An 18,789-nucleotide genomic window follows, 5' to 3' on the forward strand; every position below is an offset into this window, starting at 1 on the left:
GATACGCGCGACTTGAATTATGGTCCTCAGGTTTATTCGCAAATGTGAGTCACGGCACCGTAGCATTTTACTTGATATTAGAATGAGCACGGGAGGTGCAGTGCGCATGCACAAGGAAACAAATGACGGGAAGGGGAAGAAAGGAGAAGGAGTTTATGTATTTGCAGCGCAGAATTAAACTGGTGCGATCATACCAGCACTAATGCACCGGATCCTATTAGAACTCCGCAGTTAAGTGTGCTCGGGCGAGAGTAGTACTCAGATGTGTGACCTCTTGGGAAGTCCTCGTGTCGCACAAATTTTTTTTCAGACGGCTCGTTCGACGTTACGCGCGATTGGAATTGGGGTCCGCTGGTTTATACGCAATTGTTAGTCAAGAAGCAGGGGCATTTTAATCGATATTAGAACGAGAAGGAGAGGTGCAGTGTGAACGCACAAGGAAACAATTGATGGGAGGGGGAGGGAAGGAGAAGTAGTGTATGAATTTTCAGCACGAAATGAAACAGGTGCGATCATACCAGCACTAATGCTACGGATTCTATCAGAACTCCGTAGGTAAGGGTGCTTGGGCGAGAGTGGTACAAGCATAGTTTACCTCCTGCGAAGTCCTTATATTTCACCCATTTTCTTATGAAGTCCTCGTGTTGCACCCATTTTTTTGCAGATGATTCTTTCGACGTTACGCGCGACTTGAATTATGGTCCTCAGGTTTATTCGCAAATGTGAGTCACGGCGCTGTAGAATTTTACTTGATATTAGAACGAGAACGGGAGGTGCAGTGCGCACGCACAAGGAATCAAATGACGGGAGGGGGAAGAAAGGGGAATGAGTTTATGTATTTGCAGCGCAAAATTAAACAGCTGTGATCATACCAGCACTAATGCACCAGATCCCATCAGAACACTGCATTTAAGTGTGCTTGGGCGAGAGTAGTACTCGGATGGGTTACCTCCTGGGAAGTCCTCGTGTCGCACTAATTTTTTTTTCAGACGGGTCGTTCGACGTTACGCGCGACTGGAACTAGGGTCCACTGGTTTATACATAAATGTGAGTCAAGAAGCAGGGGCATTTTAATTGATATTAGAACGAGAAAGAGAGGTGCAGAGTGCACGCACAAGGAAACAAATGACGGGAGGGGGGATGGAGGGAGAAAAAGTGTATGTATTTGCAGCGCAGAATGAAACATGAGCAATCATACCAGCACCAATGCAACGGATTCTATCAGAACTCCGCAAGTTAAGGGTGCTTGGGCGAGAGAAACACTAGGATGGGTGACCTCCTGCGAAGTCCTTATATTTCACCCATTTTCTTAGGAAGTCCTCGTGTTGCACCCATTTTTTTGCAGATGATTCTTTCGACGATACGCGCGACTTGAATTATGGTCCTCAGGTTTATTCGCAAATGTGAGTCACGGCGCTGTAGCATTTTACTTGATATTAGAACGAGAACGGGAGGTGCAGTGCGCACGCAAAAGGAAACAAATGACGGGAGAGGGAAGAAAGGGGAATGAGTTTATGTATTTGGAGCGCAAAGTTAAACAGGTGCGATCATACCAGCACTAATGCACTGGATCCAATCAGAACTCCGCAGTGAATTGTGCTTGGGCGAGATTAGTACTCGGATGGGTGACCTCCTGGGAAGTCCTCGTGTCGCACTAATTTTTTTTCAGACGGGTCGTTCGACATTACGCGCGTCTGGAACTAGGGTCCGCTGGTTTATACGCAAATGTGAGTCAAGAAGCAGGGGCATTTTAATTGATATTAGAACGAGAATGAGAGGTGAAGTGTGAATGCATAAGGAAACAAATGACGGGATGAGGAAGAAAGGAGAAGGAGTGTATGTATTTGCAGGGCAAAATTAAAAAGGTGCGATCATACCAGCACTAAAGCTCCGGATCCCATCAGAGCTCCGAAGTTAAGTGTGGTTGGGCGAGAGTAGTACTCGGATGGGTGACCACTTGGGAAGCCCTCGTGTTGCACCTATTTTTTTCGGATGGGTTGTTCGACGTTACGCGCGAATGGAATTATAAACCGCTAGTTCATTTGCAAAGGTGAGTCACGGTGCCGGGGCATATTACTTGAAATTAGAACGAGAAAGAGAGATGCAGAGTGCACGCACAAGGAAACAAATGACGGGAGGGGGGATGGAAGGAGAAAGAGTGTATGTATTTGCAGTGCAGAATAAAACATGAGGGATCATACCAGCACTAATGCAACGGATTCTATCAGAACTCCATAGTTAAGGGTGCTTGGGCGAGAAAAGTACTCGGATGGGTGACCTCCTGCGAAGTCCTTATATTTCACACATTTTCTTGGGAGGTCCTCGTGTTGCACCCATCTTTTTGTAGATGATTCTTTCGACGTTACGCGCGACTTGATTTATGGTCCACAGGTTTATTCGCAAATGTGAGTCACGGCGTCGTGGCATTTTACTTGATATTAGAACGAGTACAGGAGGTGCAGTGCGCACGCACAAAGAAACAAATGACGGGAGGAGGAAGAAAAGATTAGGAGTGTATGTATTTGGAGCGCAAAATTAAACAAGTGGCATCATACCAGCACTAATACACTGGATCCCATCAGAACTCTGCAGTTAAGTGTGCTTGGGCGAGAGTAGTACTCGGATGGGTGACCTCTTGAGAAGTCCTCGTATCGCAACAATATTTTTTCAGATAGGTCGTTCGACATTACGCGCGACTGGAACTATGGTCCACTGGTTTATACGCAAATGTGAGTCAAGAATCCGGGGCATTTTAATCGATATTAGAACGAGAATGAGAGGTGCAATGTGAACGCAAAAGGAAACAAATGATGGGAGTGCGGGAGGGAAGAAGGAGTGTATGTATTTTCAGCACGAAATTAAACAGGTGCGGTCACACCAGCACAAATGCACCGGATCCCATCAGAACTCCGCAGTTAAGTGTGGTTTGGCGAAAGTAGTACAATGATGGGTTACCTCCTGGGAAGTTCTCGTGTTGCACCCATTTTTTTTTTTCAGATGTGCCGTTTGACGTTACGCGCAACTTTAATTATGGTCCGCAGATTTATTCGCAAATGTGAGTCACGGCGCCGTGGCATTTTACTTGATATTTGAACGAGAACGAGAGGTGCAGTGCGCACGCACAAGGAAACAAATGACGGGAGGGGGAAGAAAGGAGAATGAGTGTATGTATTTATAGCCGAAAATAAAACAGGTGCGATACCAGCACTAATGGAACGGATTCTATCAGAACTCTGTAGGTAAAAGTGCTTGGGCGAGAGTAGTACTAGCATGGGTTACCTCCTGCGAAGTCCTTATATTTCACCCATTTTCTTGTGAAGTCCTCGTGTTGCACCCATTTTTTTGCAAATGATTCTTTCGACGTTACGCGCGACTTGTATTATGGTCCTCAGGTTTATTCGCAAATGTGAGTCACGGCGCTGTAGAATTTTACTTGATATTAGAACGAGAATGGGAGGTGCAGTGCGCACGCACAAGGAAACAAATGACGGGAGGGGGAAGAAAGGGGAATGAGTTTATGTATTTGCAGCGCAAAATTAAACAGGTGCGATCATACCAGCACTAATGCACCGGATCCCATCAGAATTCCACAGTGAAGTGTGCTTGGGCGAGATTAATACTCGGATGGGTGACCTCCTGGGAAGTCCTCGTGTCGCACCAATTTTTTTCTAGACGTGTCATTCCACGTTACGCTCGTCTGGAACTAGGGTCCGCTGGTTTATACGCAAATGTGAGTCAAGAAGCAGGGGCATTTTAATCGATATTAGAACGAGAATGAGAGGTAAAGTGTGAACGCACAAGGAAACAAATGACGGGAGGTGGAAGAAAGGAGAAGGAGTGTATGCATTTGCAGCGCGAAATTAAAAAGTTACGATCATACCAGCACTAAAGCTCCGGATCCCATCAGAACTCCGCAGTTAAGTGTGCTTGGGCGAGGGTAGTACTCGGATGGGTGACCACTTGGGAAGCCCTCGTGTTGCACCTATTTTTTTCGGATGGGTTATTGGACGTTACGCACGAATGGAATTATAATCCGCTGGTTCATTTGCAAAGGTGAGTCACGGTGCCGGGGCATATTGCTTGATATTAGAACGAGAAAGAGAGATGCAGAGTGCACGCACAAGGAAACAAATGACGGGAGGGGGGATGGAAGGAGAAAGAGTGTATGTATTTACAGTGCAGAATGAAACATGAGGGATCATACCAGGACTAATGCAACGGATTCTATCAGAACTCCGCAGTTAAGGGTGCTTGGGCGAGAAAAGTACTCGGATGGGTGACCTCCAGTGAAGTCCTTATATTTCACCCATTTTCTTGGAAGGTTCTCGTGTTGCACCCATCTTTTTGTAGATGATTCTTTCGACGTTAAGCGCGACTTGATTTATGGTCCGCAGGTTTATTCGCAAATTTGAGTCACGTCCCCATGGCATTTTACTTGATATTAGAACGAGTACGGGAGGTGCAGTGCGCACGCACAAGGAAACAAATGACGGGAGGAGGAAGAAAAGAGAAGGAGTGTCTGTATTTGAAGCCCAAAATTAAACAAGTGGCATCATACCAACACTAATGCACTGGATCCCAGCAGAACTCTGCAGTTAATTGTGCTTGGGCGAGAGTAGTACTCGGATGGGTGACCTCTTGGGAAGTCCTCGTATCACAACAATTTTTTTTCAGATGGGTCGTTCGACGTTACGCGCGATTGGAACTATGGTCCGCTGGTTTATACGCAAATGTGAGTAAAAAATCAGGGGCATTTTTATCGATATTACAACGAGAAGGAGAGGTGCAGTGTGAACGCACAAGGAAACAAATGATGGGGGGGGGAGGGAAGAAGGTGTGTATGTATTTTCAGCACGAAATTAAACAGGTGCGGTCACACCAGTACAAATGCACCGGATCCCATCAGAACTCCGAAGTTAAGTGTGCTTTGGCAAAAGTAGTACAATGATGGGTTCCCTCCTAGGAAGTTCTCGTATTGCACCCATTTTCTTTTTTTTAGATGTGCCGTTAGACGTTACGCGCGACATTAATTATGGTCCGCAGATTTATTCGCAAATGTGAGTCACGGTGCCATGGCATTTTACTTGATATTTGAACGAGAACGAGAGGTGCAGTGCGCACGCACAAGGAAACAAATGACGGGAGGGGGAAGAAAGGAGAAGGAGTTTATGTATTTGCAGCGCGAAATTAAACTCGTGCGATCATACCAGCACTAATGCACCAGATCCCATCAGAACTCCGCAGATAATAGTGCTTGGGCGAGAGTAGTACTCGGATGGGTGACCTCCTGGGAAGTCCTCGTGTCGCACTAATTTTTTTTTTCAGACGAGTCGTTCGACGTTACGCGCGACTGGAACTAGGGTCCACTGGTTTATACACAAATGTGAGTCAAGAAGCAGGGGCATTTTAATCGATATTAGAACGAGAAGGAGAGATGCAAAGTGCACGCACAAGGAAATAAATGACGGGAGGGGGGATGGAGGGAGAAAAAGTGTATGTATTTACAGCGCAGAATGAAACATGAGCAATCATACCAGCACCAATGCAACGGATTCTATCAGAACTCCGCAAGTTAGGGGTGTTTGGGCGAGAGTAGCACTAGGATGGGTGACCTCCTGCGAAGTCCTTATATTTCACCTATTTTCTTAGAAAGTCCGCGTGTTGCACCCATTTTTTTGCAGATGATTCTTTCGACGATACGCACGACTTGAATTATGGTCCTCAGGTTTATTCGCAAATGTGAGTCACGGCACCGTAGTATTTTACTTGATATTAGAACCAGCACGGGAGGTGCAGTGCGCACGCACAAGGAAACAAATAGCGGGAGGGGGAAGAAAGGAGAATGAGTTTATGTATTTGCAGCGCGAAATTAAACAGGTGCGATCATAACATCACTAATGCACCGGATCCCATCAGAACTCCGCAGTTAAGTGTGCTTGGGCTAGAGTAGTACTCGGATGGGTGACCTTTCTGGAAGTCCTCGTATCGCAACAATTTTTTTTCAGATGGGTCGTTCGACGTTATGCGCGACTGGAACTATGGTCCACTTGTTTATACGCAAATGTGAGTCAAGAATTAGGGGCATTTTAATCGATATTAGAACGAGAAGGAGAGGTGCAGTGTGAACGCACAAGGAAACAAATGATGGGAGGGGGGGAGGGAAGAAGGAGTGCATGTATTTTCAGCATAAAATTAAACAGGTGCGGTCACACCAGCACAAATGCACCGGATCCCATCAGAACTCCGCAGTTAAGTGTGCTTTGGCGAAACTAGTACAATGATGGGTTACCTCCTGGGAAGTTCTCGTGTTGCACCCATTTTCTTTTTTTCAGATGTGTCGTTCGACGTTACGCGCGACTTTAATTATGGTCCGCAGATTTATTCGAAAATGTGGGTCACGACGCCGTGGCATTTTACTTAATATTTGAACGAGAACGAGAGGTGCAGTGCGCACGCCCAAGGAAACAAATGACGGGAGGGAGAAAAAAGGAGAAGTAGTTTATGTATTTGCAGCGCAAAATTAAACAGGTGTGATCATACCAGCACTAATGCACCGGATCCCATCAGAACTCTGCAGTTAAGTGTACTTGGGCGAGAGTAGTACTCGGATGGGTGACCTCCTGGGAATTCCTAGTGTTGCACTAATTTTTTTTTCAGACGGGTCGTTCGACGTTACGCGCGACTGGAATTAGGGTCCACTGGTTTATACGCAAATGTTAGTCAAGAAGCAGGGGCATTTTAATCGATATTAGAACGAGAAGGAGAGATGCAGAGTGCACGCACAAGGAAACAAATGACGAGAGGGGGGATGGAGGGAGAAAAAGTGTATGTATTTGCAGCGCAGAATGAAACATGAGCAATCATACCAGCACCAATTCAACGGATTCTATCAGAACTCTGCAAGTTAAGGGTGCTTGGGCGAGAGTAGCACTAGGATGGGTGACCTCCTGCGAAGTCCTTATATTTCACCCATTTTCTTGGGAGGTCCTCGTGTTGCACCCATCTTTTTGCAGATGATTCTTTCGACGTTACGCGCGACTTGATTTATGGTCCGCAGGTTTATTCGCAAATGTGAGTCACGACGCCGTGGCAATTTACTTGATATTAGAACGAGTACGGGAGGTGCAGTGCGCACGCACAAGGAAACAAATGACGGGAGGAGGAAGAAAAGTGAAGGAGTGTATGTATTTGAAGCGCAAAAATAAACAAGTGGCATCATACCAGCACTAATGCACTGGATCCCATCAGAACTCTGCAGTCAAGCGTGCTTGGGCGAGAGTAGTACTCGGATGGGTGACCTCTTGGGAAGTCCTTATATTTCACCCATTTTCTTGGGAGGTCCTCGTGTTGCACCCATCTTTTTGCAGATGATTCTTTCGACGTTACGCGCGACTTGATTTATGGTCCGCAGGTTTATTCGCAAATGTGAGTCACGGCGCCGTGGCAATTTACTTGATATTAGAACGAGTACGGGAGGTGCAGTGCGCACGCACAAGGAAACAAATGACGGGAGGAGGAAGAAAAGAGAAGGAGTGTATGTATTTGAAGCGCAAAATTAAACAAGTGGCATCATACAAGCGCTAATGCACTGGATCCCATGAGAACCCTACAGTTAAGTGTGCTTGGGCGAGAGTAGTACTCGGATGGGTGACCTCTTGGGAAGTCATCGTGTCGGAACAATTTTTTTTCAGAAGGGTCGTTCGACGTTATGCGCGACTGGAACTCGTGTCCGCTGGTTTATACGCAAATGTGAGTCAAGAAGCAAGAGCATTTTAATCTATATTAGAACGAGAAGGAGAGGTGCAGTGTGAACGCACAAGGAAACAATTTATGGGAGAATGAGGGAAGGAGAAGGAGTGTATGTATTTTCAGCACGAAATGAAATAGGTGCGATCAAACCAGCACAAATGCAATGGATTCTATCAGAACTCCATAGGTAAGGGTGCTTTGGCGAGAGTACTACTAGCATGGGTTACCTCCTGCGAAGTCCTTATATTTCACCTATTTTCTTGTGAAGTCCTCGTGTTGCACCCATTTTTTTACAGATGATTCTTTCGACGTTACGCGCAACTTGAATTATGGTCCTCAGGTTTATTCGCAAATGTGAGTCACGGCGCTGTAGCATTTTACTTGATATTAGGACGAGAACGGGAGGTGCAGTGCGCACGCACAAGGAAACAAATGACGCGAGGGGGAAGAAAAGAGAATGAGTTTATGTATTTGCAGCGCGAAATTAAACAGGTGGGATCATACCAGCATTAATGCACCGGATCCCATCAGAACTCCGCAGTGAAGTGTGCTTGGGCGAGATTAGTACTCGGATGGGTGACCTCCTGGGAAGTCCTCGTGTCGCACAAATTTTTTTCCAGACGGGTTGTTCGACGTTACGCGCGTCTGGAGCTAGGGTCCGCTGGTTTATACGCAAATGTGAGTCAAGAAGCAGGGGCATTTTAATCGATATTAGAACGAGAATGAGAGGTGAAGTGTGAACGCACAAGGAAACAAATGACAGGAGGGGGAAGAAAGGAGAAGGAGTGTATGTATTTGAATCGCAAAATTAAACAAGTGACATCATACCAGCACTGATGCACTGGATCCCATCAGAACTCTGCAGTAAAGTGTGTTTGGGCGAGAGTAGTACTCGGATAGGTGACCTCTTGGGAAGTCCTCGTATCGCAATAATTTTCTTTCAGATGGGTCGTTCGACGTTACACGCGACTGTAACTATGGTCCGCTGGTTTATACTCAAATGTGAGTCAAGAATCAGGGGCATTTTAATCGATATTAGAACGAGAAGGAGATGTGCAGTGTGAACGCACAAGGGAACAAATGATGGGAGGGAGGGAGGGAAGAAGGAGTGTATGTATTTTCAGCACGAAATTAAACAGGTGCGGTCACACCAGCACAAATGCACCGGATCCCATCAGAACTCCGCAGTTAAGTGTGCTTTGGCGAAAGTAGTACAATGATGGGTTACCTCCTAGGAAGTTCTCGTGTTGCACCCATTTTCTTTTTTTCAGATGTGTCGTTCGACGTTACGCGCGACTTTAATTATGGTCCGCAGATTTATTCGCAAATGTGAGTCACGGCGCCGTGGCATTATACTTGATATTTGAACTCTAACGAGAGGTGCAGTGCGCACGCACAAGGAAACAAATGACGGGAGGGGGAAGAAAGGAGAAGAAGTTTATGTATCTGCAGCGCGAAATTAAACTGGTGCGATCATAGCAGCACTAATGCACCGGATCCCATCAGAACTCCGTAGATAAGTGTGCTTGGGCGAGAGTAGTGCTCAGATGGGTGACCTCTTGGGAAGTCCTCGTGTCGCACTAATTTTTTTTTTCAGACGGGTCGTTCGACGTTACGCACGACTGGAACTAGGGTCTACTGGTTTATACGCAAATGTGAGTCAAGAAGCAGGGGCATTTTAATCGATATTAGAACGAGAAGGAGAGATCCAGAGTGCACGCACAAGGAAACAAATGACGGAAGGGGTGATGGAGGGAGAAAAAGTGTATGTATTTGCAGCGCAGAATGAAACATGAGCAATCATACCAGCACCAATGCAACGGATTCTATCAGAACTCCGCAAGTTAGGGGTGCTTGGGCGAGAGTAGCACTAGGATGGGTGACCTCCTGCGAAGTCCTTATATTTCACCCATTTTCTTAGGAAGTCTTCATGTTGCACCCAGTTTTTTGCAGATGATTCTTTCGACGATACGCGCGACTTGAATTATGGTCCTCAGGTTTATTTTCAAATGTGAGTCACGGCAACGTAGCATTTTACTTGATATTAGAACGAGCACGGGAGGTGCAGTGCGCACGCACAAGGAAACAAATGGCGGGAGGGGGAAGAAAGGAGAATGAGTTTATGTATTTGCAGCGCGAAATTAAACAGGCGCGATCATAACAGCACTAATGCATCGGATCCCATCAGAACTCCGCAGTTAAGTGTGCTTGGGCGAGATTAGTACTCAGATGGGTGACCTCCTAGGAAGTCCTCGTGTCGCACCAATTTTTTTTCAGACGGGTCGTTCGACGTTACGCGCGTCTGGAACTAGGGTCCGCTGGTTTATACGCAAATGTGAGTCAAGAAGCAGGGGCATTTTAATCGATATTAGAACGAGAATGAGAGGTGAAGTGTGAACGCACAAGGAAACAAATGACGGGAGGGGGAAGAAAGGAGAAGGAGTGTATGTATTTGCAGCGCAAAATTAAACAGGTGCGATCATACCAGCACTAAAGCTCCGCATCCCATCAAAACTCCGTAGTTAAGTGTGCTTGGGCGAGGGTAGTACTCGGATGGGTGACCACCTGGGAAGCCCTCGTGTTGCACCTATTTTTTTCCGGATGGGTTTTTCGACGTTACGCGCGAATGGAATTATAATCCGCTAGTTCATTTGCAAAGGTGAGTCATGGTGCCGGGGCATATTACTTGATATTAGAATGAGAAAGAGAGATGCAGAGTGCACGCACAAGGAAACAAATGACGGGAGGGGGGATGGAAGGAGAAAGTGTGTATGTATTTGCAGTGCAGAATGAAACTTGAGGGATCATACCAGCACAAATGCAACGGATTCTATCAGAACTCCGCAGTTAAGGGTGCTTGGGCGAGAAAAGAACTCGGATGGGTGACCTCCTGCGAAGTCCTTGTATTTCACCCATTTTCTTGGGAGGTCCTCGTGTTGCACCCTTCTTTTTGCAGATGACTCTTTCGACGTTACGCGCGACTTGATTTATGGTCCGCAGGTTTATTCGCAAATTTGAGTCACGGCGCCGTGGCATTTTACTTGATATTATAACGAGTACGGGAGGTGCAGTGCGCATGCACAAGGAAACAAATGACGGGAGGAGGAAGAAAAGAGAAGGAGTGTATGTATTTGAAGCGAAAAATTAAACAAGTGTCATCATACCAGCACTAATGCACTGAATCCCATCAGAACTCTGCAGTTAAGTGTACTTGGGCGAGAGTAGTACTCGGATGGGTGACCTCTTGGGAAGTCCTCGTATCGCAACAATTTTTTTTCAGATGGGTCGTTCGACGTTACGCGCGACTGGAACTAAGGTCCGCTGGTTTATACGCAAATGTGAGTCAAGAATCAGGGGCATTTTAATCGATATTAGAACGAGAAGGAGAGGTGCAGTGTGAAAGCACAAGGAAACAAATGATGGGACGGGGGGAGGGAAGAAGGAGTGTATGTATTCTCAGCACGAAATTAAACAGGTGCGGTCACACCAGCACAAATGCACCGGATCCCATCAGAACTCCGCAGTTAAGTGTGCTTTGGTGAAAGTAGTACAATGATGGGTTACCTCCTGGGAAGTTCTCGTGTTGCACCCATTTTCTTTTTTTCAGATGTCCCGTTCGACGTTACGTGCGACTTTAATTATGGTCCCTAAATTTATTCGCAAATGTGAGTCACGGCGCCGTGCATTTTACATGATATTTGAACGAGAACGAGAGGTGCAGTGTGCACGCACAAGGAAACAAATGACGGGAGGGGGAAGAAAGGAGAAGGAGTTTATGTATTTGCAACGCGGAATTAAACGGGTGCGATCATACCAGCACTAATGCACCGGATTCCATAAGAGCTACGCAGTCAAATGTGCTTGGGCGAGAGTAGTACTCGGATGGGTGACCTCTTGGGAAGTCCTCGTGTCGCACAAATTTTTTTCCAGATGGGTCGTTCGACGTTACGCGCGACTGGAACTGGGGTCCGCTGGTTTATACGCAAATGTGAGTTAAGAAGCAAGGGCATTTTAATCGATATTAGAACGAGAAGGAGAGATGCAGAGTGCACGCAGAAGGAAACAAATGACGGGAGGGGGGATGGGGGGAGAAAAAGTGTATGTAAGGGTTCTTGGGCGAGAGTAGTACTAGCATGGGTTACCTCCTACGAAATCCTTATATTTCACCCATTTTCTTGGGAAGTCCTCGTGTCGCACCAATTTTTTTTCAGACGGGTCGTTCGACGTTACGCGCGTCTGGAACTAGGGTCCGCTGGTTTATACGCAAATGTGAGTCAAGAAGCAGGGGCATTTTAATCGCTATTAGAACGAGAATGAGAGGTGAAGTGTGAACGCACAAGGAAACAAATGATGGGAGGGGGAAGAAAGGAGAAGGAGTGTATGTATTTGCAGCACTAATGCACCGGATCCCATCAGAACTCCGCAGTTAAGTGTGCTTGGGCGAGAGTAGTACTCGGATGGGTGACCTCCTGGGAAGTCCTCGTGTCGCACCAATTTTTTTTCAGACGGGTCGTTCGATGTTACCGGCGATTGGAACTAGGGTCCGCTGGTTTATACGCAAATGTGAGTCAAGAAGCAAGGGCATTTTAATCGATATTAGAACGAGAAGGAGAGATGCAGAGTGCACGCACAAGGAAACAAATGACGTGAGGGGGGATGGAGGGAGAAAAAGTGTATGTATTTGCAGCGCAGAATGAAACATGAGCAATCATACCAGCACCAATGCAACGAATTCTTTCAGAACTCCGCAAATTAAGGGTGCTTGGGCGGGAGTAGCACTAGGATAGGTGACCTCCTGCGAAGTACTTATATTTCACCCATTTTCTTAGGAAGTCCTCGTGTTGCACCCATTTTTTTGCAGATTATTCTTTCGACGATACGCGCGACTTGAATTATGGTCCTCAGGTTTATTCGCAAATGTGAGTCACGGCACCGTAGCATTTTACTTGATATTAGAACGAGCACGGGAGGTGCAGTGCGCATGCACAAGGAAACAAATGACGGGAGGGGGAAGAAAGGAGAAGGAGTTTATATATTTGCAGCGCGGAATTAAATGGGTGCGATCATACCAGTACTAATGCACCGGATCCCATCAGAACTCTGCAGTTAAGTGTGCTTGGGCGAGAGTAGTACTCGGATGGGTGACCTCCTGGGAAGTCCTTGTGTCGCACCAATTTTTTTTCAGATGGGTAGAGAATGAGAGGTGAAGTGTGAACGCACAAGGAAACGAATGACGGGAGGGGGAAGAAAGGAGGAGTGTATGTATTTGCGGCGCGAAATTAAAGAGGTGCGATCATACCAGCACTAAAGTCCCAGATCCCATCAGAACTCCGCAGTTAAGTGTGTTTGGGCGAGAGTAGTACTCGGATAGGTGACCACCTGGGAAGCCCTCGTGTTGCACCTATTTTTTTTCGGATGGGTGGTTCGACGTTACGCGCGAATAGAATTATAAACCGCTGGTTCATTTGCAAAGATGAGTCACGGTGCCGGGGCATATTACTTGATTTTAGAACGAGAAAGAGAAATGCAGAGTGCACGCACAAGGAAACAAATGACGGGACGGGGGATGGGAGGAGAAAGAGTGTATGTATTTGCAGTGCAGAATGAAACATGAGGGATCATACCAGCACTAATGCAACGGATTCTATCAGACCTCCGCAGTTAAGGGTGCTTGGGCGAGAAAAGTACTCGGATGGGTGACCTTCTGCGAAGTCCTTATATTTCACCCATTTTCTTGGGAGGTCCTCGTGTTGCACCCATCTTTTTGCAAATGATTCTTTCGACGTTACGCGCGACTTGATTTATGGTCCGCAGGTTTATTCGCAAATGTGAGTCACGGCGCCGTGGCATTTTACTTGATATTAGAACGAGTACGGGAGGTGCAGTGCGCACGCACAAGGAAACAAATGACGGGAGGAGGAAGAAAAGAGAAGGAGTGTATGTATTTGAAGCGCAAAATTAAACAAGTGGCATCATTCCAGCACTAATGCACTGGATCCCATCAGAACTCTGCAGTTAAGTGTGCTTTGGCGAAAGAAGTACAATGATGGGTTATCTCCTGGGAAGTTCTCGTGTTGCACCCATTTTCTTTTTTTCAGATGTGTCGTTCGACGTTACGCGCGACTTTAATTATGGTCCGCAGATTTTTTCGCAAATGTGAGTCACGACGCCGTGGCATTTTACTTGATATTTGAACAAGAACGAGAGGTGCAGTGCACACCCACAAGGAAACAAATGACGGGAGGGGGAAGAAAGGAGAAGGAGTTTATGTATTTGCAGCGCGAAATTAAACTGGTGCGATCATACCAGCACTAATGCACCGGATCCCATCAGAACTCCGCAGATAAGTGTGCTTGGGCGAGAGTAGTACTCGGATGGGTGACCTCCTGGGAAGTCCTCGTGTTGCACTAATTTTTTTTTAGATGGGTCGTACGACGTTACGCGCGACTGGAACTAGAGTCCGCTAGTTTATACGCAAATGTGAGTCCAGAAGCAGGGGCATTTTAATCGATATTAGAACGAGAAGGAGAGGTGCAGTGTGAACGCACAAGGAAACAAATGATGGGAGGGGGGGAGGGAAGAAGGAGTGTATGTATTTTCCGCACGAAATTAAACAGGTGCGGTCACACCAGCACAAATGCACCAGATCCCATCAGAACTCCGCAGTTAAGTGTGCTTTGGCGAAAGTAGTATAATGATGGGTTACCTCCTGCGAAGTTCTCGTGTTGCACCCATTTTTTTTTCAGATGTACCGTTCGACGTTACGCGCGACTTGAATTATGGTCCGCAGATTTATTCGCAAATGTGAGTCACGACGCCGTGGCATTTTACTTGATATTTGAACGAGAACGAGAGGTGCAGTGCGCACGCACAAGGAAACAAATGACGGGAGGGGGAAGAAAGGAGAAGGAGTGTATGTATTTGCAGTGCGAAATTACGCGCGAATGGAATTATAAACCACTGGTTCATTTGCAAAGGTGAGTCACGGTGCCGGGGCATATTACTTTATATTATAATGAGAAAGAGAGATGCAGAGTGCACGCACAAGGAAACAAATGAAGGGAGGGGGGATGGAGGGAGAAAAAGTGTATGTATTTGCAGCGCGGAACGAAACATGAGCTATCATACCAGCACCAATGCAACGGGTTCTATCAGAACTCCGCAAGTTAAGGGTTCTTGGGCGAGAGTAGCACTAGGATGGGTGACCTCCTGCGAAGTCCTTATATTTCACCCATTTTCTTAGGAAGTTCTCGTGTTGCACCAATTTTTTTGCAGATGATTCTTTCGACGATACGCGCGACTTGAATTATGGTCCTCAGGTTTATTCGCAAATGTGAGTCACGGCACCGTAGTATTTTACTTGATATTAGAACGAGCACGGGAGGTGCAGTGCGCACGCACAAGGAAACAAATGACGGGATGGGGAAGAAAGGAGAAGGAGTTTATGTATTTGCAGCGCGAAATTAAACGGGTGCGATCATACCAGTACTAATGCACTAGATCCCATCAGAACTCAACAGTTAAGTGCGCTTAATTAAACAGGTGCGATCATACCAGCACTAAAGCTCCGGATCCCATCAGAACTCCGCAGTTAAGTGTGCTTGGGCGAGCGTAGAACTCGGATGGGTGACCACTTGGTAAGCCCTCGTGTTGCACCTAATTTTTTTCGAATGGGTTGTTCGAGGTTACGCGCGAATGGAATTATAAACCGCTGGTTCATTTGCAAAGGTGAGTCACGGTGCCGGGGCATATTACTTTATATTAGAACGAGAAAGAGAGATGCAGAGTGCACGCACAAGGAAACAAATGACGGGAGGGGGGATGGGAGGAGAAAGAGTGTATGTATTTGCAGTGCAGAATGAAACATGAGGGATCATACCAGCACTAATGCAACGGATTCTATCAAACCTCCGCAATTAAGGGTGCTTGGGCGAGAAAAGTACTCGGATGGGTGACCTCCTGCGAAGTCCTTATATTTCACCCATTTTCTTGGGAGGTCCTCGTGTTGCACTCATCTTTTTGCAGATGATTCTTTCGATGTTACGTGCGACTTGATTTATGGTCCTCAGGTTTATTCGCAAATGTGAGTCACGGCGCCGTGGCATTTTACTTGATATTAGAACGAGTACGAGAGGTGCAGTGCGCACGCATAAGGAAACAAATGACGGGAGGAGGAAGAAAAGAGAAGGAGTGTATGTATTTGAAGCACAAAATTAAACAAGTTGGATCATACCAGCAATAATGCACTGGATCCCATCAGAACTCTGCAGTTAAGTGTGCTTGGGCGAGAGTAGTACTCGGATGGGTGACCTCTTGGGAAGTCCTCGTATCGCAACAATTTTTTTTCAGATGGGTCGTTCGACGTTACGCGCGACTGGAACTATGGTCCGCTGGTTTATACGCAAATGTGAGTCAAGAATCAGGGGCATTTTAATCGATATTAGAACGAGAAGGAGAAGTGCAGTGTGAACGCACAAGGAAACAAATGATGGGATGGGGGAAGGGAAGAAGGAGTGTATGTATTTTCAGCACGAAATTAAACAGGTGCGGTCACACCAGCACAAATGCACCGGATCCCATCAGAACTCCGCAGTTAAGTGTGCTTTGGCGAAAGTAGTACAATGATGAGTTACCTCATGGGAAGTCCTCGTGTTGCACCCATTTTCTTTTTTTCAGATGTGCCGTTCGACGTTACGCGCGACTTTAATTTTGGTCCGCAGATTTATTCGGAAATGTGAGTCACGGCGTTGTGGCATTTTACTTGATATTTGAATGAGAACGCGAGGTGCAGTGTGCACGCACAAGGAAACAAATGACGGGAGGGGGAAGAAAGGAGAAGGAGTTTATGTATTTGCAGCGCAAAATTAAACAGGTTTGATCATACCAGCACTAATTCACCAGATCCCATCAGAACTCCGCAGTTAAGTGTGCTTGGGCGAGAGTATTACTCGGATGGGTGACCTCTTAGGAAGTCCTCGTGCCGCACTAATTTTTTTTTTCAGACGGGTCGTTCGACGTTACGCGCGACTGGAACTAGGGTCCACTGGTTTATACGCAAATTTGAGTCAAGAACCAGGGGCATTTTAATCGATATTAGAACGAGAAAGAGAGATGCAGAGTGCACGCACAAGGAAACAAATGACGGGAGGGGGGATGGAGGGAGAAAAAGTGTATGTATTTTCAGCGCAGAATGAAACATGAGCAATCATACCAGCACCAATGCAACGGATTCTGTCAGAACTCCGCAAGTTAAGGGTGCTTGGGCGAGAGTAGCACTAGGATGGGTGACCTCCTGCGAAGTCCTTATATTTCACCAATTTTCTTAGGAAGTCCTCGTGTTGCACCCATTTTTTTACAGATGATTCTTTCGACGATACGCGCGACTTGAATTATGGTCCTCAGGTTTATTCGCAAATGTGAGTCACGGCACCGTAGCATTTTACTTGATATTAGAACGAGCACGGGAGGTGCAGTGCGTAGGCACAAGGAAACAAATGACGGGAGGGGAAAGAAAGGAGAAGGAGTTTATGTATTTGCAGCGCAAAATTAAACGGGTGCGATCATACCAGCATTAATGCACCGGATCCCATCAGAACTCCGTAGTTAAGTGTGCTTGGGCGAGAGTAGTACTCGGATGGGTGACCTCCTGGGAAGTCCTCGTGTCGCACCAATTTATTTTCAGACGGGTCGTTTGACGTTACGCGCGACTGGAACTAGGATCCGCTGGTTTATACGCAAATATGAGTCAAGAAGCAGGGGCATTTTAATCGATATTAGAACGAGAATGAGAGGTGAAGTGTGAACGCACAAGGAAACAAATGATAGGAGGGGGAAGAAATGAGAAGGAGTGTATGTATTTGCAGCGCGAAATTAAACAGGTGCGATCTTACCAGCACTAAAGCCTCGGATCCCATCAGAACTCCGCAGTTAGGTGTGCTTGGGCGAGAGTAGTACTCAGATGGGTGACCACTTGGGAAGCCCTCGTGTTGCACCTATTTTTTTTCGGATGGGTTGTTCGACGTTAGGTGCGAATAGAATTATAAACCGCTGGTTCATTTGCAAAGGTGAGTCACGGTGCAGGGGCATATTACTTGATATTAGAACGAGAAAGAGAGATGCAGAGTGCACACACAAGGAAACAAATGATGGGAGGGGGAAGAAAGGAGAAGGAGTTTATGTATTTGCAGCGCGAAATTAATCAGGTTCGATCATACCAACACAAATGCAACAGATCCCATCATAACTCCGCAGTTAAGTTTGCTTGGGCGAGGGTAGTACTCGGATGGGTGACCACTTGGGAAGTCCTCGTGTTGCACCCATTTTTTGCAGATGATTCTTTTAACGTTACGTGCGACTTGAATTATGGTCCTCAGGTTTATTCGCAAATGTGAGTCACAGCGGTGTAGCATTTTACTTGATATTAGAACGAGAACGGGAGGTGCAGTGCGCACGCACAAGGAAACAAATGACAGGAGGGAGAAGAAAGGGGAATGAGTTTATGTATTTGCAGCGTAAAATTAAACAGGTGCGATCATACCAGCACTAATGCACCGGATCCCATCAGAACTCCGCAGTGAAGTGTGCTTGGGTGAGAGTAGTACTCGGATGGGTGACCTCCTGGGAAGTCCTCGTGTCGCACCAATTTATTTTCAGACGGGTCGTTCGACGTTACGCGCGACTGGAACTAGGGTCCGCTGGTTTATACGCAAATATGAGTCAAGAAGCAGGGGCATTTTAATCGATATTAGAACGAGAATGAGAGGTGAAGTGTGAACGCACAAGGAAACAAATGACAGGAGGGGGAAGAAAGGAGAAGGAGTGTATGTATTTGCAGCGCGAAATTAAACAGGTGCGATCTTACCAGCACTAAAGCCTCGGATCCCATCAGAACTCCGCAGTTAGGTGTGCTTGGGCGAGAGTAGTACTCAGATGGGTGACCACTTGGGAAGCCCTCATGTTGCACCTATTTTTTTTCGGATGGGTTGTTCGACGTTAGGTGCGAATAGAATTATAAACCGCTGGTTCATTTGCAAAGGTGAG

General features: G+C 46.5%; 7 non-coding genes and 30 pseudogenes across 7 annotated transcripts; all 37 read left to right on the forward strand.

Moving 5' to 3' along the window:
- Window positions 1–180: 180 nt before the first annotated feature.
- Window positions 181–299, forward strand: LOC148261038 (5S ribosomal RNA; annotated as a pseudogene).
- A 559-nt stretch (window positions 300–858) lies between these two features.
- LOC148261039 (5S ribosomal RNA) lies at window positions 859–977 on the forward strand (annotated as a pseudogene).
- A 562-nt stretch (window positions 978–1,539) lies between these two features.
- Window positions 1,540–1,658, forward strand: LOC148261040 (5S ribosomal RNA; annotated as a pseudogene).
- A 205-nt stretch (window positions 1,659–1,863) lies between these two features.
- LOC148261041 (5S ribosomal RNA) lies at window positions 1,864–1,982 on the forward strand. The gene has a single exon (XR_015820254.1). It is a non-coding gene; the product is annotated as a 5S ribosomal RNA (ribosomal RNA).
- Window positions 1,983–2,542: 560 nt separating this feature from the next.
- Window positions 2,543–2,660, forward strand: LOC148261042 (5S ribosomal RNA; annotated as a pseudogene).
- A 204-nt stretch (window positions 2,661–2,864) lies between these two features.
- Window positions 2,865–2,983, forward strand: LOC148261043 (5S ribosomal RNA; annotated as a pseudogene).
- Window positions 2,984–3,542: 559 nt separating this feature from the next.
- LOC148261044 (5S ribosomal RNA) lies at window positions 3,543–3,661 on the forward strand (annotated as a pseudogene).
- A 205-nt stretch (window positions 3,662–3,866) lies between these two features.
- On the forward strand, window positions 3,867–3,985 carry LOC148261045 (5S ribosomal RNA). Its single transcript, XR_015820404.1, has one exon. It is a non-coding gene; the product is annotated as a 5S ribosomal RNA (ribosomal RNA).
- Window positions 3,986–4,865: 880 nt separating this feature from the next.
- On the forward strand, window positions 4,866–4,984 carry LOC148261046 (5S ribosomal RNA; annotated as a pseudogene).
- Window positions 4,985–5,193: 209 nt separating this feature from the next.
- Window positions 5,194–5,312, forward strand: LOC148261047 (5S ribosomal RNA). The gene has a single exon (XR_015820692.1). It is a non-coding gene; the product is annotated as a 5S ribosomal RNA (ribosomal RNA).
- Window positions 5,313–5,875: 563 nt separating this feature from the next.
- Window positions 5,876–5,994, forward strand: LOC148261048 (5S ribosomal RNA; annotated as a pseudogene).
- Window positions 5,995–6,198: 204 nt separating this feature from the next.
- On the forward strand, window positions 6,199–6,317 carry LOC148261049 (5S ribosomal RNA; annotated as a pseudogene).
- Window positions 6,318–6,526: 209 nt separating this feature from the next.
- On the forward strand, window positions 6,527–6,645 carry LOC148261050 (5S ribosomal RNA; annotated as a pseudogene).
- Window positions 6,646–7,207: 562 nt separating this feature from the next.
- On the forward strand, window positions 7,208–7,326 carry LOC148261051 (5S ribosomal RNA; annotated as a pseudogene).
- A 913-nt stretch (window positions 7,327–8,239) lies between these two features.
- On the forward strand, window positions 8,240–8,358 carry LOC148261052 (5S ribosomal RNA; annotated as a pseudogene).
- A 205-nt stretch (window positions 8,359–8,563) lies between these two features.
- LOC148261053 (5S ribosomal RNA) lies at window positions 8,564–8,682 on the forward strand (annotated as a pseudogene).
- A 204-nt stretch (window positions 8,683–8,886) lies between these two features.
- Window positions 8,887–9,005, forward strand: LOC148261054 (5S ribosomal RNA; annotated as a pseudogene).
- A 209-nt stretch (window positions 9,006–9,214) lies between these two features.
- LOC148261055 (5S ribosomal RNA) lies at window positions 9,215–9,333 on the forward strand (annotated as a pseudogene).
- A 563-nt stretch (window positions 9,334–9,896) lies between these two features.
- On the forward strand, window positions 9,897–10,015 carry LOC148261056 (5S ribosomal RNA; annotated as a pseudogene).
- A 205-nt stretch (window positions 10,016–10,220) lies between these two features.
- Window positions 10,221–10,339, forward strand: LOC148261057 (5S ribosomal RNA; annotated as a pseudogene).
- Window positions 10,340–10,899: 560 nt separating this feature from the next.
- Window positions 10,900–11,018, forward strand: LOC148261058 (5S ribosomal RNA; annotated as a pseudogene).
- A 204-nt stretch (window positions 11,019–11,222) lies between these two features.
- Window positions 11,223–11,341, forward strand: LOC148261059 (5S ribosomal RNA; annotated as a pseudogene).
- A 208-nt stretch (window positions 11,342–11,549) lies between these two features.
- On the forward strand, window positions 11,550–11,668 carry LOC148261060 (5S ribosomal RNA; annotated as a pseudogene).
- A 453-nt stretch (window positions 11,669–12,121) lies between these two features.
- On the forward strand, window positions 12,122–12,243 carry LOC148261061 (5S ribosomal RNA; annotated as a pseudogene).
- Window positions 12,244–12,804: 561 nt separating this feature from the next.
- On the forward strand, window positions 12,805–12,923 carry LOC148261062 (5S ribosomal RNA). Its single transcript, XR_015820470.1, has one exon. It is a non-coding gene; the product is annotated as a 5S ribosomal RNA (ribosomal RNA).
- Window positions 12,924–13,034: 111 nt separating this feature from the next.
- On the forward strand, window positions 13,035–13,153 carry LOC148261063 (5S ribosomal RNA; annotated as a pseudogene).
- Window positions 13,154–14,041: 888 nt separating this feature from the next.
- On the forward strand, window positions 14,042–14,160 carry LOC148261064 (5S ribosomal RNA). The gene has a single exon (XR_015820888.1). It is a non-coding gene; the product is annotated as a 5S ribosomal RNA (ribosomal RNA).
- A 204-nt stretch (window positions 14,161–14,364) lies between these two features.
- LOC148261065 (5S ribosomal RNA) lies at window positions 14,365–14,483 on the forward strand (annotated as a pseudogene).
- Window positions 14,484–15,289: 806 nt separating this feature from the next.
- On the forward strand, window positions 15,290–15,408 carry LOC148261066 (5S ribosomal RNA; annotated as a pseudogene).
- Window positions 15,409–15,969: 561 nt separating this feature from the next.
- On the forward strand, window positions 15,970–16,087 carry LOC148261067 (5S ribosomal RNA; annotated as a pseudogene).
- A 204-nt stretch (window positions 16,088–16,291) lies between these two features.
- LOC148261068 (5S ribosomal RNA) lies at window positions 16,292–16,410 on the forward strand (annotated as a pseudogene).
- Window positions 16,411–16,619: 209 nt separating this feature from the next.
- On the forward strand, window positions 16,620–16,738 carry LOC148261069 (5S ribosomal RNA; annotated as a pseudogene).
- Window positions 16,739–17,301: 563 nt separating this feature from the next.
- On the forward strand, window positions 17,302–17,420 carry LOC148261070 (5S ribosomal RNA). Its single transcript, XR_015820906.1, has one exon. It is a non-coding gene; the product is annotated as a 5S ribosomal RNA (ribosomal RNA).
- Window positions 17,421–17,625: 205 nt separating this feature from the next.
- On the forward strand, window positions 17,626–17,744 carry LOC148261071 (5S ribosomal RNA; annotated as a pseudogene).
- A 205-nt stretch (window positions 17,745–17,949) lies between these two features.
- LOC148261072 (5S ribosomal RNA) lies at window positions 17,950–18,068 on the forward strand (annotated as a pseudogene).
- A 204-nt stretch (window positions 18,069–18,272) lies between these two features.
- LOC148261073 (5S ribosomal RNA) lies at window positions 18,273–18,391 on the forward strand. The gene has a single exon (XR_015819971.1). It is a non-coding gene; the product is annotated as a 5S ribosomal RNA (ribosomal RNA).
- A 205-nt stretch (window positions 18,392–18,596) lies between these two features.
- Window positions 18,597–18,715, forward strand: LOC148261074 (5S ribosomal RNA; annotated as a pseudogene).
- Window positions 18,716–18,789: the final 74 nt, after the last annotated feature.

This window comes from Carica papaya, chromosome 5 (genome assembly GCF_054855325.1).
Source record: "Carica papaya isolate Zhongbai chromosome 5, ASM5485532v1, whole genome shotgun sequence".
Taxonomy (NCBI): domain Eukaryota; kingdom Viridiplantae; phylum Streptophyta; class Magnoliopsida; order Brassicales; family Caricaceae; genus Carica; species Carica papaya.